Raw genomic sequence first — 20412 nt, forward strand, 5'->3', positions numbered from 1 at the left:
ATCCTCGTCTTGCCGCTTAGGGAGCCTCAGCTTTCTCACCTGGGCTGCTGTGAGGACTGGTCAAGATCATAAATGTAAAGGGGTTAGACTGGGGCCTAGGATGTAGAACAGCTCCATAAATGGAGTCGCACGACTGTGCTGAAGGTATATTTTTTTACCTATTGAACTCTCCCATTAAACTAATGGCAGGTATGTCTTCTTTGTGACTGTCTTAGAGGCCTCTGACACGCGGCAGGTGCTGTATACACACAGCTCCTCGATGCAGGGCTGGGACATGAGGGATCTGGGAAGTGAGTTTCCATAAAGTCAAGGTTGGTGAACTGCGTCTGCAGGCAAACCCAAATTTCAAACATCTCTTAATTAGATGAACCTGCAAACTTCCAAAAGGGCCTCTCTTTTACTGCTAAATAGTTCTCACATGTAACTCAAAGACCTTCGATTGCTATGCAAGCTGGTGTTTTTTCTAAAACAAAACTAAAATCCTGCTATTTGTAGCTAATAAACCAGGTTTTACTGAGTAATTGTTACACCAATGGATTATCTTTTATTTTCTATACATGCTCATTGGCAAAAATATGGGGAGAAGCGCCACAATCCCACGATCCATTTGTCTGTACTTTCTTTTCTATGCGTAATTTTTTTTTTTTGCGGTACGCAGGCCTCTCACTGTTGTGGCCTCTCCCGTTGCAGAGCACAGGCTCCGGACGCACAGGTTCAGCGGCCATGGCTCACGGGCCCAGCCGCTCCGCGGTATGTGGGATCTTCCTGGACAGGGGCACGAACCCGTGTCCCCTGCATTGGCAGGCGGACTCTCAACCACTGCGCCACCAGGGAAGCCCATAAATTTCTTTTTTTATTAGTTGTAAGTGTAATAATGCACTGTAACTGGGCACACCACCCTTCCCCTACTTAACCTATCCTAGGGTGGACTTCATGGATTATCGATTTTTTTTTTCAAGTTTCTAATAAGAAAGGAAAATGGGACTGAAATCTAGGAGAATTAATTTGTTGAACAAATGAACACTGCACTCCATTTCATGTTTAAAAGACACAATGAGAATTGCCTGATTGTATTCTCTTACTTCTTAAGCACTGCTTGACAGGACTATATAAATTACTGAGCCTTTTTAGATTTGGGGGAAACATTAAAATTTCATATAGTTGTTTTCCTGTTACAAAAATAATGTATGCTCATAACATTTAGAAAATTTCAGTAAGTAATAATTTAATGTTAATATTTGTTGAGCATAGACTATGTGTCAGGCACTGTTCTAAATGCTTTAGAGAGATTAACTCGTTTATCCCTCCCAACACCTCACTGAAGCACCGAGGTATTAAGTAACTTGCCCACACGCTACACACCTAGAAGCACGAGCCTGGAAGCCATCACTATGCTATGATGTTCTAAGAGAGAAAAGAATCAATAATTTATTCAATCGAGTCCTCCGCTGCTTCAGAGTATAATGTCATAGGCAAGAAATGATTCATAATAATACTGTACCCTTTACAGTTATTTAAAAATATTATAAGCATGATCTGAGTCCCTGTGGAACAATTAGTAAACGAGAAGTCATCTGTGGCACAAGCCAGGATTCCAATTGGCCCAATCCTATGCACCTGACATGCATTAAGAACACAACAGACACTTAAAAGGGTTTGTTTTCAAGATGGAAGCATTTTTTAAATTTTGCAAATGAGTCAATGACATGATGAGTAGATTCCCTGAATTAATGGAACACCCAGTCTCACAAAAGTTTACCATCAGTCACAACGCTTTTACAAAACGTTTATGAAATGCCGCTAGTCCTTTCCTAAACACTTTTTTAAAAAATATTTATTTATTTATTTTTGGGTCTCCGTTGCTGCACGCGGGCTTTCTCTAGTTGCGGCGAGCGGGGGCTACTCTTCGTTGCCGTGCACGGGCTTCTCATTGAGGTGGCTTCCCTTGTTGAGGAGCACGGGCTCCAGGCAGCGGGCTTCAGTAGTTGTGGCGTGGGCTCTAGAGCGCAGGCTCAGTAGTTGTGGCACACGGACTTAGTTGCTCCACGGCATGTGGGATCTTTCTGGACCAGGGCTCGAACCCGTGTCTCCTGCATTGGCAGGCGGATTCTTAACCACTGCACCACCAGGTAAGTCCCCCTAAACACTTCTTGAGGCTTATCTGTTAGCACTGGACATCAGTACGTGAAAAATAACTGTATACTCCAGGTCACATTTTTTTCATACTTTAATTAAAAATCATACTAGGTAAAAGACAAATATTTCTGTTTCTGTTTAATGTCCTACCCAGGGCTAATAAGCATGACTATTTTAAATATAAATTCTCTTCAAAGTTAAAATATGAGTAATGAAATGATTGTCTGGCTCTAAAAATACTATACGATGTAACTTCACACTAAAAACACATTAAAACTGTTACTCCAGTAATCATAATTATTCATACCACTGTGGTAGAAACATGACACACATATGTAAACAACTATTTTAGATACTTTAGACAGATAGATGGATAGACATCTTGCATATCTATAAAACCAGGTAACTTCTTTGGAATTTAATTGCTCTAGCATTCCAGAAGCTTTATCTATCTACCTACCTATCTACCTACCTACCAATCTATGTACCTACCTATCTATCCATCTATCTATAAAATCAGGTACCTTCTTTACCTGATTTATTTGCTCTATCTAGTGTTTCCAGAAGGTTCAAACTGCCATCTTTTAATGTATCCAGTAGCTGGCTGCTGGTCAGTAGATAAAATATCTAATAATTCTGAACATTATCTGTGTATTAGGTGCAAAATGTTTTCCAAAGACTGTTTCATATACTTTCATAAAAACCCTCAAGACGGAGACCACTATCATCCTCATTTTACAAATCAGACTGAAAACGGTTAAATAACTAATATTCCCATCCACATCTGTCACACCAAAACCATACATCAAACCACTGTTAGGCTGCTTCTCTTCCAAATCAGACTCCAGAAAAATTTGACTTCCATAACTTGCCTCCCTAAATTAAGCTTAAGCTGACATATAAAACTTAAAAAAAAACACCCAATAAAAATCCAACACAATAAATGACATAATTCCAAATCTGAAATTTTCTTCTCTCAGAAAGAGGTAAACAAAACTAATCTGATATTAGCTAGCCATTTCTTCAAGTGTTTGGACTACGCAGCTTTTTGCTATCACATGACGACCACCCACGTCCTTCAACAAGTGACAACGTAAGCCCAACACCACAAATCTCATTGTTAGAGAGCGAGGCTTTCAAATGAGACTGGAGCTTGTGACATTGAAAATTTTTATAGTATTAATCTTTCCGGTTTCTTGTGAAACACAGATCCACATTTTTATGTATTTCTACACAAATCTAAATGCTGTCCAGATTCAACACCTTCCTGAATTACCTGGGTTAAAAACAGTAAAAATACAACTGCATTTTTTTTTTATAAGGCCTAAAGACGCAGCCCTTAGATTCTTCAGCATTTTTTGGACTTAAACCAGGGTTTTATGGTGTTAGTTTACCGTTAGAGAAGGCAAAGAAACTGAACGGTTGATCCCAAGGTCCTTTTATCACTGAAGTCTCTGTAAAACGTTTGATTACTTTAAAAAATTATGTGTGAATCATATGTTTGTTTATTGAAAACAGGTCTTGCTGACACATATACTTTTTTTTTTTTAAAGAATCAAAACAGCTCCTTACTTGAATGTGACTGTTTTGGCAACAGTTAAACGCAACCCCGTCATTCTAGCGCTGCTGGCCTTCCTGGTTCTCCTAGGTGAGGGCCGCCATCCTGCGATAATTTACACGCAGGGCTGCGAAGCACCAGCAATGGTGCAGTGTGGTGACTAGCACTTTCAAAACAAAGCCAAACTCGGCTTTTAAAGTAGAGAACACACAGACACAGTCCCTACCTCTGACAAGGTCCAAAAGATTCCTTATAGACAGTCTATTCAGACGAAGCTACAACAGCCTCAGGAAATATAAAGTGTCCACAAAGACAGTAGGGGGGCGGGGGAGGAAACAACTGATGGGAAGGAAGCTAATCATGTGAAGTTTGCCCAACTCCACAAGGTCTAATACATTCCGGTTTGTTTCCACTCAAAGCAGCCATTAAACGTGCCCTGACACGTGGGCGCGGGGGACCTCCCTTCTCGCCGGTTTTTGGCCATTTCTTTCTCTGTGCACTTGTTTGTATACAACCTCGCCCGGACAGGGGTGACCACAAGATGACAGGCCTCGGCAGTTCCTTCACTCAGATTTCTAGTTGCCCAAAGTTTCACTCCACGGCGGGGTTTTAACGAGAATCACGGGATCCTTTTCGAAAGTTATGAATGGTTTAAGTCAAGTTTACAAGGCACAAACGGAAGGCGAGGGACAAGTGAGTGTCGGACGACTTCAGTGACAGCGTTTTAAAATTAGCTTTAATTGATATGCCCTAGTTAAAATTTTTTTTAAAAGTCACTCTGATCCACGCAGTAAGTGTCGGGGCAGTACTTTTTAAAAAATCACACAAGACTCACGTCTGAGTCTTGACCTCCTCAAACCATCCGCAAATACAGTCTCCGGGCCACTCACTGCTTGGGGGTCCCTCGCGGGATGTGTGATCTGAGTCCTCGCTGTGACCCGCTATTTCCCCGCCAGACCCCCAGCGCCGAGCGGGTTCCAGGTCTGCGCACACGCCGCCTAGTCCCCAGAAAGAACGGAAGAAAGTAGGGAAGAGGGGCGTGGCGCCCCGGTCTCCCCCAGTTGTCCGCCCTCCGCCCGAACCTGGCCCGAACCAGGCAAGCACGAGCGGGGAACGCCGGAGCCTCCCAGCCCCAACCCGGTGCGGGGCGCACTGCCGCGGGCAGACCAGGAAGCAAGCGAGCGAGCTGGGAGACCTCTCCTCCCACTCCCGCCCTCGTCCCGGGGGCCGCGCCCCCAGCCCTGGCCCCGCAGGGCCCCTGGCTTCCTGCGCCCTCCGACCGCCGCCCGTCGAGGGCGAGAGCGCCGTCTGACTCCGGGTCTCGGCGTCCCTTGCCCTCCCTCCCCCATCCCGGTCTCCGGCGCCCAGTGCCCCGACCAGTCCCCGCCCTCCGGGACACTCTTTCCTCCTTCCTTCCTTCCTCCGTTCCCTCCCTCCATCTCGCTTCCCAGCACCGGGAACTCGGAGGCGGCTCCTGAACTGGCCAGCCGACGCCCCGCGCTGCGCCCCTGTCCCCTCGGGGACCGGACCCGCCACCTGCGCCCGCCGCTCGGTGCTCACTCGCCTCCCGGTGCGCTGCCCCTGCCGTCACCGCCGCTGCCAGGGACTCTGTCTCTAAGGGCTCCTGGAGACGACTCCGACCTCTTCTCCTGCCGCTCCTCCCGGCGGGCGCCGGCTCCGCCTCGCTCGGGTAGGCGGGGCGGACAGCCCGACGGGCGGGGCGGCGGCCGCCTCGGACTGCTTCCTCCAGGCCCGGCCCTCCTCCCTCCTGCCAAGACGCCCTGGCTGTTCCCTGGTTCGGCCGCCGAACCCGTGTCAGGTCTGGGCCGGCAGAGGGGAAGAGTTGGGAGCGTTGAAGTCCTGCAAACGGCTGGCTGCCTTGGCCACCCCCAGTTTCCCTTCCCCGACTTCCCCGTAGCCTTGGAAGTTCAAGGATTCTCGGGCCGCCCCACTTCACAGCCCTCCACCGGGTCGCTCTGATTCCTGAGAAGTTTGCTTCGCGTGCGAACGCTCGAACGCTCGGCAACTCTTAAGCCAGCCGTCCCTTAGGCCGCCAATACGCACGCCGCCAACCCCCTACACAAAAGTTAGGCTCTGCTCCAGGAATTTCTTAAGAAAACAGTCACAGTAAAATTTAAAGGGCCCTGGGGCCACAGAGAGATTTTGCTTTCCAGAAAATGGAGCTATAACTGCGGATTGTTGAATTTTTAGTACATCCACTCATCACGTGCATCCCCTCCATCTCTCGCCGTGAGATTTGTGTTTCCGAACGCCCAGTACCTGGTAGAGTTCTGCTTAATGAATGGATTCAGGGTGGGGTAGTTTGAAAAGCCACTTGTTTCCACAGACTTCTGACTATTCGTATATAGAGCCATTCAATGAACACTCATTGAGCACCTGCTGTGTGCCAAGCATTGCAATAATGGTGATTGGAGAGACACAAAGATGAATCAGACGGGGGACTCACCCTCAAAAAGTCCAGAAAGAGTCCAGAAAGAGTAAAAAAGTTGGATGTGCAGAAATCTTACCATTCAGTGGACTTCTTGCAGGTTCCTAGGTATCTGCTTTCTTGTTTGACAGGGTGGAGATAAAAGAGAAGAGAAGGCCAAAGCAGCTCACTTAAAACCAGTGTGGGCAGAGTCCAGACTTGAAATGGAGTCTTAAAGCGTTGGTGAAGGATGTCTGTGAGTTGACTTTCACCAACTGAGGAGAAGTGAGGCCTAGGGAAGCCAGGAGCCAAGGACTGCAGTGAGGACATTATCTTCTCTCTTTCTTCCCTCCTGACCCCTGCTCAAGTATCATTCTCGGTGAAATCTTTTGACCAGGCTGTAGAAGGGGTACTGCGGGTATAAGAAGTCTGTGGTTGGATGCTTTGCCCCAGGACTGTGATTCTTGCAACCTGTGGATGGCGGTAGCTGTTGGTGTGCAATCCACAGGCTGCCAGGGGAGCTTTTTATTCCCCACTTGGTACAGTGGCAGGAAATGCTTGACTGATTCACAGACACTGACGGTTCCAGGAATACACTCTAAACAGAGCAGCCTGATGCCAGCTGGGACTGAGACCATCACACACTGGAGTTTGTATCTTTTGGCCACAGACTACAGAATCGACTCCTAAAGCCCTACCACTGATTTGCACTTCTGGAGCCCTTTATCGTCTAGTAAATGCTTTCATGTATGTAATTCTCATCTGGAAACTGAGGCACCAAGAATTGAAGGGGTTTATTGAAGCTTTTCTAATTTAGTGCTATTCAAAGTGTGGTCCACGGAACAATGACCATCTGGGAACTGTTACCCATCTGTAATGGGATAAGCACAGAAATTGAAGGTGAGCATGTAAAAACTTTTATAGCAATTTGAGTCATTTTCTGCCTGTTGAACTTCATAACGAAAGATGGCCTTGTATTCTGTATGTTTCTTTCATTTTTCTCGTTATCCATTTTGTATTTATCATGTTGGATAAAAGCATCAGCCTGCAACAGATTGAAAAGAAAATCCCACAGATAGTTTGAGATGCACTGATCTAGTCAGGAGCAAGGCAAGAATAAGAGCTAACACTTCCATGGCCGACGTGGCTTTAAGTGCTTAACGTATATTAACTCTATTAATCCAACCCTAGCAGGTAGGCTCAGAGAGGTTAAGCCGTGCAATCCAAAAGTGGCAAAGCCAGAATTCAACCCAAGGGGTCTGACTCCAGACTGTGTGCTTTTACCCACGACCCTCCATCCAGTCGTTCTTTCTGCTCTGCTGTGTCCAAACTTCAGTCATTCACATTTCATCTACATATCACTGGGCCTCCTATATGATTTTTTTAACTTATATTTTTGATTGACTTACTTTTGTTATTTCTTACACACAGGATGCTTGCTGTTAGTAATCTCACCTGTGAAATCATGACTTTGATGAGCTAGCATCAGTCTCTTACTCTAGATCACATCAAAGTAGATGCTTAACACCAGCAGTTGCTGTCAGTGTTCTGCCCCATCCCCTCTGATCCTTCTCCAGTTTCGTGCACACTGGCTCCAGGTGTGCATTCATTCCCATCACCTGATCCTGGCACCTGGGACTGAGACCACCATACACTGGAGTTTGTATCTTTTGGCCACAGACTACCGGAGTTTGTATCTTTTGGCCACAGAATCAACTGGCACCTGCATCTCATTGTCAGAACACCACCCTCAGCTGCAGGATTTACTTTGCTGGCTCACAGGGCAGCTGGAAGTACCTGGGAATTGATGTTCCCCCATCCCCGCCTCAACCTTTAACCAGTGACTATGGCCATATAAATACGCCAGTTCCTTTGCTCTCAGTTGGAACAACTTCAGGGTGAATTTCCACTGTCTACAGGGCTCCCTACGAGATTGAGCTAAATTCTCTCCCCACTTCTGTGGGAACTGATGCCACATTCTTGCTTGTCCTTCTTACCCTTCCGGGACCTACTTCCCACTCCCCCACCTAGGAACACATCCTAATCAGGACCAACTATATAATTTGCAGAGCCTGATACAAGATTTTAAAATGCTCACAAATCATTAAGAATTTCAAGATGGCAACAACTATTAAACCAAGTATGGGGGACATGTGTGACTATACAGGTGTGTGACTTTACAGGCTACACAACAACGATGTAGGCCTGGATGCTAGTAAGTCATTTTCACTTTTCTTTTTTTAAAAAAATAAATTTGTTTGTTTATTTTGGGCTGCGTTGGGTCTTCATTGCTGCACGCGGGCTTTCTCTAGTTGAGATGGACGAGCGGGGGCTGCTCTTTGTTGCAGTGCATGGGCTTCTCACTGCAGTGGCTTCTCCTGTTTCAGGGCACGGGCTCTAGGCGCACAGGCCTCAGTAGTTGTGGCTCGCGGGCTCTAGAGTGCAGGCCCAGTAGCTGCGGTGCACGGGCTTAGTTGCTCCGCGGTATGTGGGATATTCCCAGACCAGGGCTCGAACCTGTGTCTCCTAGCATTGGCAGGCAGATTCTTAACCACTGTGCCACCAGGGAAGCCCTCACTTAAGTTCCTATCTCAGGGTCTGCTTCTGGAGAATCCCAAGCTGAGATAACAACTATTAAAGTAAAAGCCAGCGCATTCAAGTACTACCAAAATTATCTTGTATAATACACTGGTGGTCAGCATCCCACACCTTGGGAGCCCACCTTGTAGAAGGATGGGTCATGTCAAGTTGTACATAAAAAGCTTGAGCCACAGGAAGAGGTATAGCAGTTGAGAATGCTTTAGGTTAACAAATGATGGGGCAGAAAACCTGGGTTTTCTTCTCAATTCTGACACGGAATGATACGCACAAAGTGTGAATTTGGGTGGTATCTTAGATTGAGTTACCTGGAAACATACCTTGCATGAAGAAGACTTATGGGCGAGTGGTTAAAAAGATACACCTGTAAGGAAGCAAGGCCGGCAGGATAGGGCAGAGGACAAGGATGCCTCTCAACATGGTTACAGCTGGACCTGCAGTCCAGGGGGGACTGGAGGTAGGTGGCTCTTCAGAAATGGACCATATTGAGTCCAGTGTATTGGACCTTTGTATCTCCATATCCTGTATTCCTGGGAAGAGGTGTTGCATTAGGCAAAGCAGTTCATTAAGGGTAATGCCCACTGATGGACACAGCTGTGAGTGGTCAGGAACCAATATTCCCAGCAACTCGGGAACAGGTGTGTCACCCCTGAACAGGGGGTCTGGGAGAAGCTCCAGAGTATACACTATAGGCGGGTTATCTCCAAGGTCTCACTTGGGCTTATAGTCAGTCATAACTGGCATTCTCAGCCCAGCCCAGGAGGACCTGACCCCTTGGTCTTCCATTAGCACCTGGGCAATGCTTGGTTGCATTTTGCCTTCTTTATACTATGAAACTATTTAATTTCCAATTTTTTCTTTCTCCAGACTTCTTCAAAACTCTTTTTTCTTTCCCTTTCTGTTTTCTGCTCCAACTATCTTCCACCCTCCCGTGGCACTCGAGATAAATCAATCAATCAATCAGTTGCTTATGAAAGAGTGACGGTGTAGTGCAGTAAAATTTTATGCATGAGGCAAGGCCTTTGAGATTAAGTCCTGGCTTTGCCACTAACAATCTGTGTGAATTTGGTGCAATCATTTCACCTTACTGGGCTGTGGCTTGTCCTTTAAATAAAGAGATTTACAATGGTCTCTAAAGTCCCAATTCTATGAAATTTAAACATTTTTTAAAAGATGGCTTTCTCTGCTATATAGTCCCTTATAAAGCAAGCAAGAGAAATGGTTTTAGAACTCAGGACAGCTGACTGTTTTTAAATTAATTACAATTCGTTGGTGAAGCTCTTCTTCTATGAACTTCTACTCAATAGTCAATAACAACACCCTAACTAAAGGCTCAGTCAGAAGGAGATGGGGAAAGAGGAATGAAAGAAATGAGGCAAATCAATCAGTCTGTGGGCGATCAGGTCTCCACGGACTTCACAACAATTTTCTGGGATATCAGCGTTGCTTCCTAAGGATTTTATTTCTTCTAATGCTCATGGCCACACTCTTTGCCTGAACCTGCCCTAAAAGTTATGAAGAGAGCTTCTTCTTTTTGAATAGGTTACCTGGGTAAGTTTTTCACAAACTGGTTTTTCTGCTCAGTCAGAGGCTGTCATCTTCTCATGTAGAAGTTAGGTCAGGGAAAAGCACCCACAGTCTTGGAAACCCCCAAGTAACTTGTTGAAACACGTATCAGCAGAGGCAGGAGCTATGACCCAAACTGTGACTACAAATCAGTAGTCAGTTCAATGCAGTTCCATCCTCAAATGGATGGAAGCCTCCAGAGGCCTGGGTGGGAGTGGCCCAAAATTGAGTCACTAACTCAAGTTAGTTGATTACTAACTCAAAATTAGCTTTCTGGCTTATTACGGAGCTAGGCTCTCTAGCTCTGGAGAATGGAAGTCCCCAGACACTGTTGTATAGAGGTCAAATGTGTGGGCTCAAGAATGAACAAATTTCCCATCATTGAAGGGGTTCAACCAGTGGTCAACTAGGAAGTAGAGATGTAGATGTTATCAAGGGAAGCAACCCAAATGTTCACCAGGGGAGATATATTACCTCCATCTAAAGCACTCTGTGAAAAGAGGTAGATCTAAATATATTCACATGAAAAGATGCCCCAAATATATTTTTGAGCATAGAAAGCAAGTTACAGAAGACCATGAATAGAATTTCCCACTCATGTATAAAAAAAGCATACACACACAAGCACAAATGTCTGTATGAGTATATCTGCAGTGATGTTTGGCAAAATGTTAAAAGTGATTTTATCAAGGTGGTAGGGTTTTGGGTAACCTACACTTTTTTTATATTGCATGAATTTTTTTTTTTTTACAACGAAAGTATAGCCTTTCTTTGAATAATGTGGGGTTTTTCCCCATGCTAGAAATATATCTCTTTTCATATTATAAAAAGAAGAAAAAAGGCACTGTGTTGACCAGCAGTTGGCAAACTATGGCCAAGGGGGGCAGACCATTGGCCATCTGTTTTTGTGAATAAAGTTTCATTGGAACACCACCACACCCATTCATTTATCTATTGTCTTTGGCTGTTTCTACTTACAGAGCTGAATGGTTATGACAGAAACCTTATGGGTCACAAGGCCTAAAATATGTATCTGCCTCTTTAGAGTTGTGGTAACCCCTGGTGCAGACAATTCGACTAGAAAACTTTTTCAGTATGGCAAATTGCAGCCTAGATCTTACTAGTTCTTCAGATTTTAACATATCTGACAAAACCCAAACATGGTCTGTATATTTTAAAGTACCTCCCAGTTCTGAGTAGTGATTAGGATAGCGCAGCAAAGAGACGACACATACTTTCCTTCTTCCTCCCCCTCCTTCCTTTCCTTCTGCTCCCCTTTTTCTCTGTCTGTTCCTCTTGCTGTTCCTTCCCATTCTTCCAATGAGATAGGGTAAGCAACGTGTTCTCCATTTTGCCCTCAGACACTGTCCCGCCTGAGCGAGGACTAGGTAGAGGACTGAGGTTCCTCTCTCCTTCTGGCTGGGTCTCTCCAAGATAAAATGATTGAGGAAGTTCTGGACAGAATAAACTATCCTGGGAGAGGAGGGTAAGCTCCCAAAGAATCAACCCAGACTTGGAGGAAAAAAAGCCAGGGGAGTTGTGGAGGATAGGAGACTACCAGGCTCCAAGGGGAAAGGCTGGGAACTGGATGGAGCAGATCCCCTCTCTCTCTCCCCGCATTCCTCCGTCACACTCTGCTCCAGTTTTCCTTCCTGCGTAATACAACTGGTCTCCAGGTACACAGAGGAGGTTTGGGATGTTTCTCCTTCACCATCAGTGGTACCCAGCATCAATACTCTCACTTACTGAAATCACACAAGCAAGGGTAGCTAGTGCCAGTCTGGCCATGCCAGGCCCTTGCTCATTGCCAGAATTTGGCCAGAAGAGCTGGATGGTGGCCCTGATGTGGGATGTACTCAGATGCTAAGTAATTAAATGGTTCAACAGAAACATTCTCTTTGTCAACCACTCGCCCCAGACCTTCCCTGAAGAAAATATAAGGCCCCTGCAGTGTCAGAAAGAGAAGCAGCCTGGTAGGTGATTAGATTATTGGTCCATCTATAGCCTATGCTACAGGGCTTTGATTCAGACAGAGTCTAATAGCTGTGGACCTGTGAGCTAAGTTGTGATGGGAATGGAAAGTATTTTCTCTGGCACTCTGATAACAGACCTGTTAATTTCATTTAGCTTTATATTCTGGTGAGAATGGAAAAAACCAAGCCTGCAACCTCTGTGACTCCAATTTACACTGCATGGTTGTCAAAATATCTAAAATGTTCTTTTCAGAGTGTGGGGGAATCTCAGAAAAATGTGATAAAAATGCTGTTTTTTTCTAGTATTTCAGTATTACTCTAGAAATACTGAGATAATGGAATAATACCAACAATAATGCCAGGGTTTAAATACAAAACCTGGCATCGTTGTTGGTATTATTCCATTATCTCAGTATTTCTAAAAATAAAAATATGGACTGTTTCTATCCTGAGACTACCCTGCGAATTACATACACTTTCAAATTTTGAATGTAATAAAGGTGCACTCATTTAAAGAGTGTTCTGACCACATTCTTCTCCTGTTTAAACACTCCCCAGGTGTCTTATTGTTATTTTCTTTCCTATTTCCTGGGTTACTAGGAAGGCTGAGCATCTTTTCTTGTATTTATTAGTCATGTATGGTCCTAGTACCAATTTGGGCATGGATCTACTTCCAGAGGTCTCTGATGAATTGTGCTCGATATTTTTGTATTGCTATAAATAGCCTTGATCTTTGTTCTGGAATATAGTTAAGTTACTGGAACCAAATTTATCCTTTTAGGTCTTGCTTTTAAGATAATTCGGCAGGATTAGGGCAGTTATCACTCTAGGGCTAATTTTTCCCCCTACTGAAGGCAAATTGTTTGTCTACCCAATGATCCATAAATCTTGAGGTTTTCCAGTCTGGCTGGTGGGAAGAGGCAGCATTTCTGGTCCTGGTCCTGTGTCAGCATCAGGCACCGTTACGTCTAACCCTTACAGCTGGTTCTTCCCTGGCCTTGAGTAGTTGCTTTACCTGCACAAGTTCATCCTTACTCATCATACACATCATCGTACTCAGGGGGGACACTCAGCTAGTCTCTGGGTTCTCTTTCTGTTCAGCTCTCTTCTGTCTGGTGCTCTTTCCAGTGAATCCTAGTTGCCTTGATCTCCCTGAGCTTGCATCCCCATCTCCTTGACCCAAGGAGCCCACCAGCTCTTCCGGAATTCCCCCGTCTCTGCTTTGCCTGGAAACTCCTTCAAAGCAGTCAGTTAGGGGACTTGTAAGACTCCATTTGTTTTCCAGCTCTCAGGGATCACTGTCCTTTTGTCACCTGATGTACAGTGTTTTGCAAACTGTTGTTTCATATATTTTGTCTGTTTTTAGGTTACTTCAGGTAGGAGGATAAAACCAGTTTTTTTTACTCCATCTAGACTATAAGCAGCAGTCTCCCCTATCACTCGAAACCATGCCTTATTCTTCTTTTCCACTTATCATTATATAACATTATTTTGCACATTTATTTGTTTAGTGTCTGTCTCCCTCATCAGACCATAAGCTATATGAAGGAACTTACTATGTCTGTTTGGTTTACTATTGTGTCCTCAGCTATAATAACTTCGCCTGATGTATTCTAATGCTCATTAAATACTGAATGAATGAATGAATGAAAGCTAGACCAGAGCCAGATCATGGGAGGCTTTGAATGCCCATCAAGGAAACTGAACAAGTTTTGCTGAGAGCAGAGGCTCTTATTCCAAGACTAGAATGACATAAGTAAAATTCTATTCATTTGCAATTTGAGGACATTGTGGGGTGCAATGCTGGTGACTTCACTCAAGCTCCTCTCTGTGTAAATCTGCCCAAGCTCTTGGTAGATTAGGTCACATTTTTTGGAATCTGCTTGGAACTTAGGAACCTGGCAGTCATAATGAATCTTGCCTTTGACCCTGCCTCTTAATCTGATTGGCTCTAAGCCCTTTACAAATATTAATTATGTCTCACAATGGAGTTGCCACCCTGACCTTTTTTCTTAGGCTGCTATCACTGAGACCAGTGTTCAGCACTTCTGTCCCATAATAGCATGCTTATTCCTCCTTCCTAAAAGAGAATGGTTAGGGTACTATCTTTACCAACATCCTTAAATTAATTAGTGTCCTAACAATAAGCTTGACAAGCAACTTTCTTAAATTTCACATGATAATTGTAAAAGCCTCTCCACTGGTCTTTCTGACTTGTCTTTAAGACAGTCTGCTGGAGGCAGGATAAAAATATTAGAAATTAGGGCTTCCCTGGTGGCGCAGTTGCTGGGAGTCCGCCTGCTTATGCGGGGGACATGGGTTCGTGCCCCGGTCCGGGGGATCCCACATGCTGCGGAGCGGCTGGGCCCGTGGGCCATGGCCGCTGGGCCTGCGCATCCGGAGCCTGTGCTCCGCAACGGGAGAGGCCACAACGGTGAGAGGCCCATGTACCACAAAAATAAATAAATAAATAAGTAATGAGAAATTATAGCTATACTTATTTTGTGTTTTTTCCTTTTGTTAGTACAATAGTTCAGGGATAAATATATAAGTAACGCATATATTGGGCTGCATACTCAAAATATTTACTGAAGTACACAATAAAAATGTTTAGAGATCACAGATCTAGTCTCTCTCCCAATCCACCCTAAGTGAGGCCAGATTACTCTTCCTAGAAGGCACCTCTAATTGTGCTCCTTTCCTCTGCCAATACAAACAAATAAAAACAACAAACCCCAAAACCCCCAAACGTTCTATGGCTTCAATATAAGAAAACAATTTTTATAGTAAGTGACAGTTGAAAAGAAGGGAGCTTTTCTATGCAGAGACGCATTCAGTCCACAACTGTTAATAAGCCCTCACATCTGTACAACACGTAATTTTAAATGCACTGAACTTTGCCTACAGGCCTTCTGATTTCAGCAGAACATGGGTCTGCTCTCAGCCAAGATTTGTGTATATTTAGTTCTACTCTATGAAGCCTGTTAGGCCCAGTTAGAGACTGGACCCAGAACAATAACTGCAAGGCCATGAATGTTTCCCGAGACCCCATCAGTGAGTGTTAACAGACTGAATTACTGAAGAGATGATGGAAATAATGAACTTTAGACATGCTAAGTATACAGAAATAGCAACTGAGTAGAAACCAAGCCCAGCACACTGTGTGTGTGTGTGTGTGTGTGTGTGTGTGTGTGCGCGCGCGCACGCGTGTGCAAGTGCATAGGAGGGGGGACAAGGATTACCAACACACCAGACATGTGAATGAAGAAGGCTATTGTAGAAGAGGAACTTCTGGCCCTGGCTAGATACCACCTGACACCAAGTGGATTAGAAATGAACTGTCCAGTTGAGCCTTTCCTGAATTCCTAACGTACAAGCTCATGAACGAGTAGAATGGTTCAGTTGTTAAGTTTTGGCACAGGAGAGCTGAGAGTTGTGACATCATTTGAGTACCTGGATCCAACCCTGCCTGAAGCAGAACTACCCCTGAATTTTGCAGTGAGCCAGTACATTCCTTTTAGTTTGTTTATGCTAGTACATGTTGAGTTTCTGTCATTTCCAGTCAGGAGAATTGTGAATGATACAGCGACACTCTGTCTTTTCACTCAGGTGCAGAAGCTTCAGCTAATCATAATTCTCAGTTCTTGACTTACTCTCATCATTAATCGTTCAAGGGCCTTCTCTTACTTGACTGATTGACTGAATTTTCATTCATACCCTTTCTACCCTACTCCTACTCCCATTCCCTTCCTATTCACAGGCAAACATTCTAATTCTGTTGTGTATCTTTTTATTTGTATGTGTCCTTATAAAATATATATTGTTATTTTTTGTACATGTATTTTACTGTGGTATATTAATGGTATTGTATACTCTTTTATATATGAATAATACTTACAAGTTTTTCCAATTAGATGTTATGATGGGCCATAGTTTTCTCCAAAAATACATCTCCTGTTATAAATTTCCCCTCTAAGGATTATACAGTCTAATTATGTCCATTGTTACTGACAGTTATTTTTGTCTTCTTGGAATTAAAAAAAAAAACTCTTTTATTCTCTGTCTTCTTTCCCAACCCTGTCCCCTTCCATACACACTTATTTTTTAATAATAAATGTTTTGGTTATAAGGATGCAATATCTGGTCATCTCTTTGAGAGTATTAATGATTTTTTTGAGTTTTTTCTATTATTTTCATTGTCTCTGTTCTTTTCTCTTTAAAAAAATTTCTATTTCCTTTTTAAAATCTGTGCCTTTTGTGTTGGCAGCCTTCCTCAAATGTCTACTGATCCTTAGCTGATTCTGATTGGAACGTCTGTGTGTGTGTGTGTGTGTGTGTGTGTGTGCAGGGCTTGTTGCATAGGGGGAGTAGGTAATGTAGTGTAGATCTGGCTCTTTCGTCTGCCTACAGACCTCTATTGGTTTCTGTAGGCCCCTTTTCATGGGCTAGTCGGATACACCAGAAAGGATCAGACACTGCACTTGTGGGTGGGGAAGGTTTAAGCCTGGCTGCCATCATTCTAGGAGCCTGGAAGTTTCATCATGTTTTTTTCTTGTTTTGTTTTATTTTTTAAATCTAGATTTTCAGTTGACCTTGTTTTTTGAGTACCCAGTCCTCAACTGTGACTCATGTCATACTTTCTGGATGCCTGATCGTTTATTCATTCAACAAATATTTATCCAGTACCCCCTTAGCACTTTGTGCCAGGCATAATCCTAGGTGTTTGGGATCTACCAGTAATCAAATCAGAGGAAAGTCCTGCCCTCATGGAGCTTACATTCTAATAGAAACAACATCTCCAGTCTTCTGTCAGAGTGGGGGTGGGGAAAGGGTGGCTGCAAAAGGAAGTGGGGGGATTTGGAGGTCTAAGTGCTCCTTATAAAGACTTTCAACCAGTCCTCCTATTTTCAGTCCCATTTTCACATCCCTATCTTCGAAAGTGCTCAGTGGCTCCAATTCTGAGCCTTTCTAGGTTTTGGTGGAATGGACCAGCTTTATGTTCACATCCTCCACCCTTCACAGACATTCATTCAGATTTCCACTCTCTTGGTTCTGCTAAGCCGGTTGCCTTGTCACTTGTTCATCTACTTTCTATTTCTTGTCTGCTTTAGTCTTCTCTCCCGTTTTCCTTTTTCTTGTGACTTATACCTTCTTGTTTTTCATTAAATATTATTTTAGTGGGGCTTTTGGGAAGGAATAGAGATAATTCTGTGTTTGACTATAACTTTGTTTAGTCACATACCAGCAACTCTTCTCAGCTCTTCTCTACAGGCATAAAATTGCTTGCTTGACAGGTAAAAACGGTGCTACCCTGGACGGTGGCAGTATCACGTTTAGATTTTCTGATAGTCACATCTCTGTGAAGCTGTATGGCTTGAATTTAGAATGAGATCACACACTGTTTCTAGGCCTCTATTATCATGGCTCATTTTCTTTCTCTTTTTCTCTTGGCCCTTAGAACATGTCTCATTTAACTTTCTTATTCCTCGAATCATATTTTTCTTTTCTTTTATTTCTATCTTTTTTTTTTAAGATTTTTTTTGATGCGGACCATTTTTTTTTAAAGTCTTTATTGAATTTGTTACACTATTCCTTCTGTTTTATGTCTTGTTTTTTTGTTTTGTTTTGGCTGCGAGGCATGTGGGATCTTAGCTCCCGGATCAGGGATCAAACCTGCATCCCCTGCATTGGAAGGCGAAGTCTTAACCACTGGACCACCAGGGAAGTCCCTTATCTTTGACTATCACCTTTTCCTTGCTTTGATACCCATGGTGAGAAAGTACTTTAGGCTACATTCCTAGTTATCCCATATATGTATTGTTATACAGTAAAATAGTATTTTTTTTAAAAGTTGGAAGGAAGTAATAGGAAGACTAGTAGCTAACATTTATGAAGTTCTTACTGTGTGCAAGACACTGTCCTAAGAGTTTTACATGCATTATCTTATGAAATTCTACTATTTTCCTATGAGATAGATATTATTATCATCTCCACTTTATGGATGAGATATTGGATTCTATCACCTTATTTTATAAATGCAAGACTAAGAGATTCCGCAACATCGTAAATCAACAATACTCCAATAAAAATTAATTAAAAAGAAAACTAAGAGAGATTAAAAACTTGCCTAAAGTCTTAACAGCAAATGAGTGAAGTTTTTAAATATTCATGAAATGAATCTGGTTTCTTTATTATCAAAGTCACAGGTACTCCTTGTTAGGAATATTTAAAAATTAATTAATTAATTAATTAATTAACTTTTGGCTGTGTTGGGTCTTGGTTGCTGCACGTGGGCTTTCTCTAGTTGTGGTGAGCAGGGGGGCTGCTCTTCGTTGTGGTGCATGGGCTTCTCATTGTGGTGGCTTCTCTTGTTGCGGAGCATGGGCTCTAGGTGAGCAGGCTCAGTAGTTGTGGCTTGCGGGCTCTAGAGCACAGGCTCAGTAGTTGTGGCGCACGGGCTTAGTTGCTCCGTGGCATGTGGGATCTTCCTGGACCAGGGCTTGAACCCGTGTCCCCTGCATTGGCAGGCAGATTCTTAACCACTGTGCCACCAGGGAAGTCCTTTATTAGGAATCTGAAGTGGGGTTTTGGTGCCCCAAACCTCTAAGGCTCCCTGCTGAGGGAACTACATATCAATAGCCAATTAGAAAACAAAGTACCAGATTTATCTAAGAAAAGAGCAGGGATGTCTGGTTAGCTGTGATGGAGGGTTGGGCCTAGAAACCAACAAGGGGTTTCCTGGTCCCGCAAGTGGAGACTGGCTGAGTCTAGAAGGGCGAGGCCAGTGCAGCAGGTTCTAATTCACTCACCTAACCTGCTGTGCAGGAGAGAAAGGCTGGCTGCCTCACCCTCACATTGCAGACCAAAAACCTGGGCAGAAAGCACAAGTATTGCTCGGCCTACCTCCAATGGGGACAGCTGTGTCCAGGGTGTGACTGCCACCGTGCAAGGGCACACAACGTAGATGAGAATGCTGGTAACAGGTCAGGCAGCCATGAAGAAGTGGCCCAATGTGAATTAGGCTCCAACCTTTTGCATTAGCACCTGCTGGTTTCCTCCTTTGGGACAACTGTGAAATGGCCTGGAAGTGTGGGTGGAGATGTTCTTTCTTCTGGAAGCCAGGAAAAAACATTCTCTTTGCTGTGGGTTGAGGTGGAAATGTGGGGAGAAGAAAAAAATAGTTTCTCTTCTCAATGTTTCTGTTTAGTGGAGATAAAAATGCCGCTATTTTAAACATCACTTGTAGCTAGGTTTTCTATTTTATTCTTATATCAGTGCTAGCTGCAACCCAATGGGTGTCTTGACCCACAAGTGGGTTGGGACCCTCAAATTGAAAACCTTGTTTTGGGAGGTTTGTTGACACAATTTTGGAAGAAAGAACGACTTTTATTTGTAGAACGCTTCAGTGAGCCCTTTGGTTACACGTAAAACAGGAATTAGAGACTAGAATGGACATGAGTGGCTGACAAAGATGTAGTTTGGTACAACTGTGAAAGATAATTCAATTAAGATATGAGACGATATGGTTAGAGAGATTATTAACACGTAATGTCAAATGTCTTTTCATGTGCTGATTTGCCATTTGTCTTAGTCCAGGCTGCTATACTAGAATAACATGGACTGGGTGGCATAAACAACAAACATTTATTTCTCACAGTTCTAGGGGCTGAAAGTCTGAGATTAGGGTGCCAGCATGGTTGGGTTCTTGGTAAAGTCCCTCTTCCTGGTTTACAGAGGGCCATCTTCTCTTTGTATCCTCACATGACAGAGAGAAAAGGGACTATCTTCCTCTTCCTATAAGGGCACTAATCCTATCATGGGGGCTCCATCCTATGACCTAATTATCTTCTAAAGGCCCACCTCCTAATACCATCACATTGGGTGTTAGAATGTAACATATAAATTTTGGAAGGACGAAAATATTCAGTCCATAGCACTATCTGTATATCCTCTTCAGTGAAGTGGCAACAGCATTTTAAATAAACCATGTGCTAAAGGAAAGTGGGATATTTTTATTAACAATGGTAGTAATATTGGTCACAATAAGTTTCAATCTTTCTTTTTTTTTAAAAAAAAACTCCTGTGCATAAAACTCTATGCTAGGCACCAGAGATACAAAGGGTAACCAAACAGATCTGGCTCTTTCCTTCATG

The 20412-nt window shown here is 43.6% G+C and overlaps 1 protein-coding gene across 4 annotated transcripts in view; it reads right to left on the minus strand.

The window, feature by feature from the left end:
- The window catches only part of GNG12 (G protein subunit gamma 12), a 124528-nt gene extending 118849 nt beyond the window's left edge, over positions 1–5679 (minus strand). Inside the window, exon 1 of one of the 4 annotated variants that reach the window (XM_032637932.1) lies at positions 5259–5679. The gene's annotated coding sequence lies outside the window, so the exon portion shown is untranslated. Of the gene's footprint in view, positions 1–4529; positions 4900–5230 lie in introns of those variants that run through there. The other 3 variants (XM_032637945.1, XM_032637938.1, XM_032637954.1) reach the window with 3 other exon arrangements.
- Between the last annotated feature and the right edge of the window lie 14733 nt (positions 5680–20412).

Source organism: Phocoena sinus, chromosome 1 (assembly GCF_008692025.1).
Source record: "Phocoena sinus isolate mPhoSin1 chromosome 1, mPhoSin1.pri, whole genome shotgun sequence".
NCBI lineage: Eukaryota > Metazoa > Chordata > Mammalia > Artiodactyla > Phocoenidae > Phocoena > Phocoena sinus.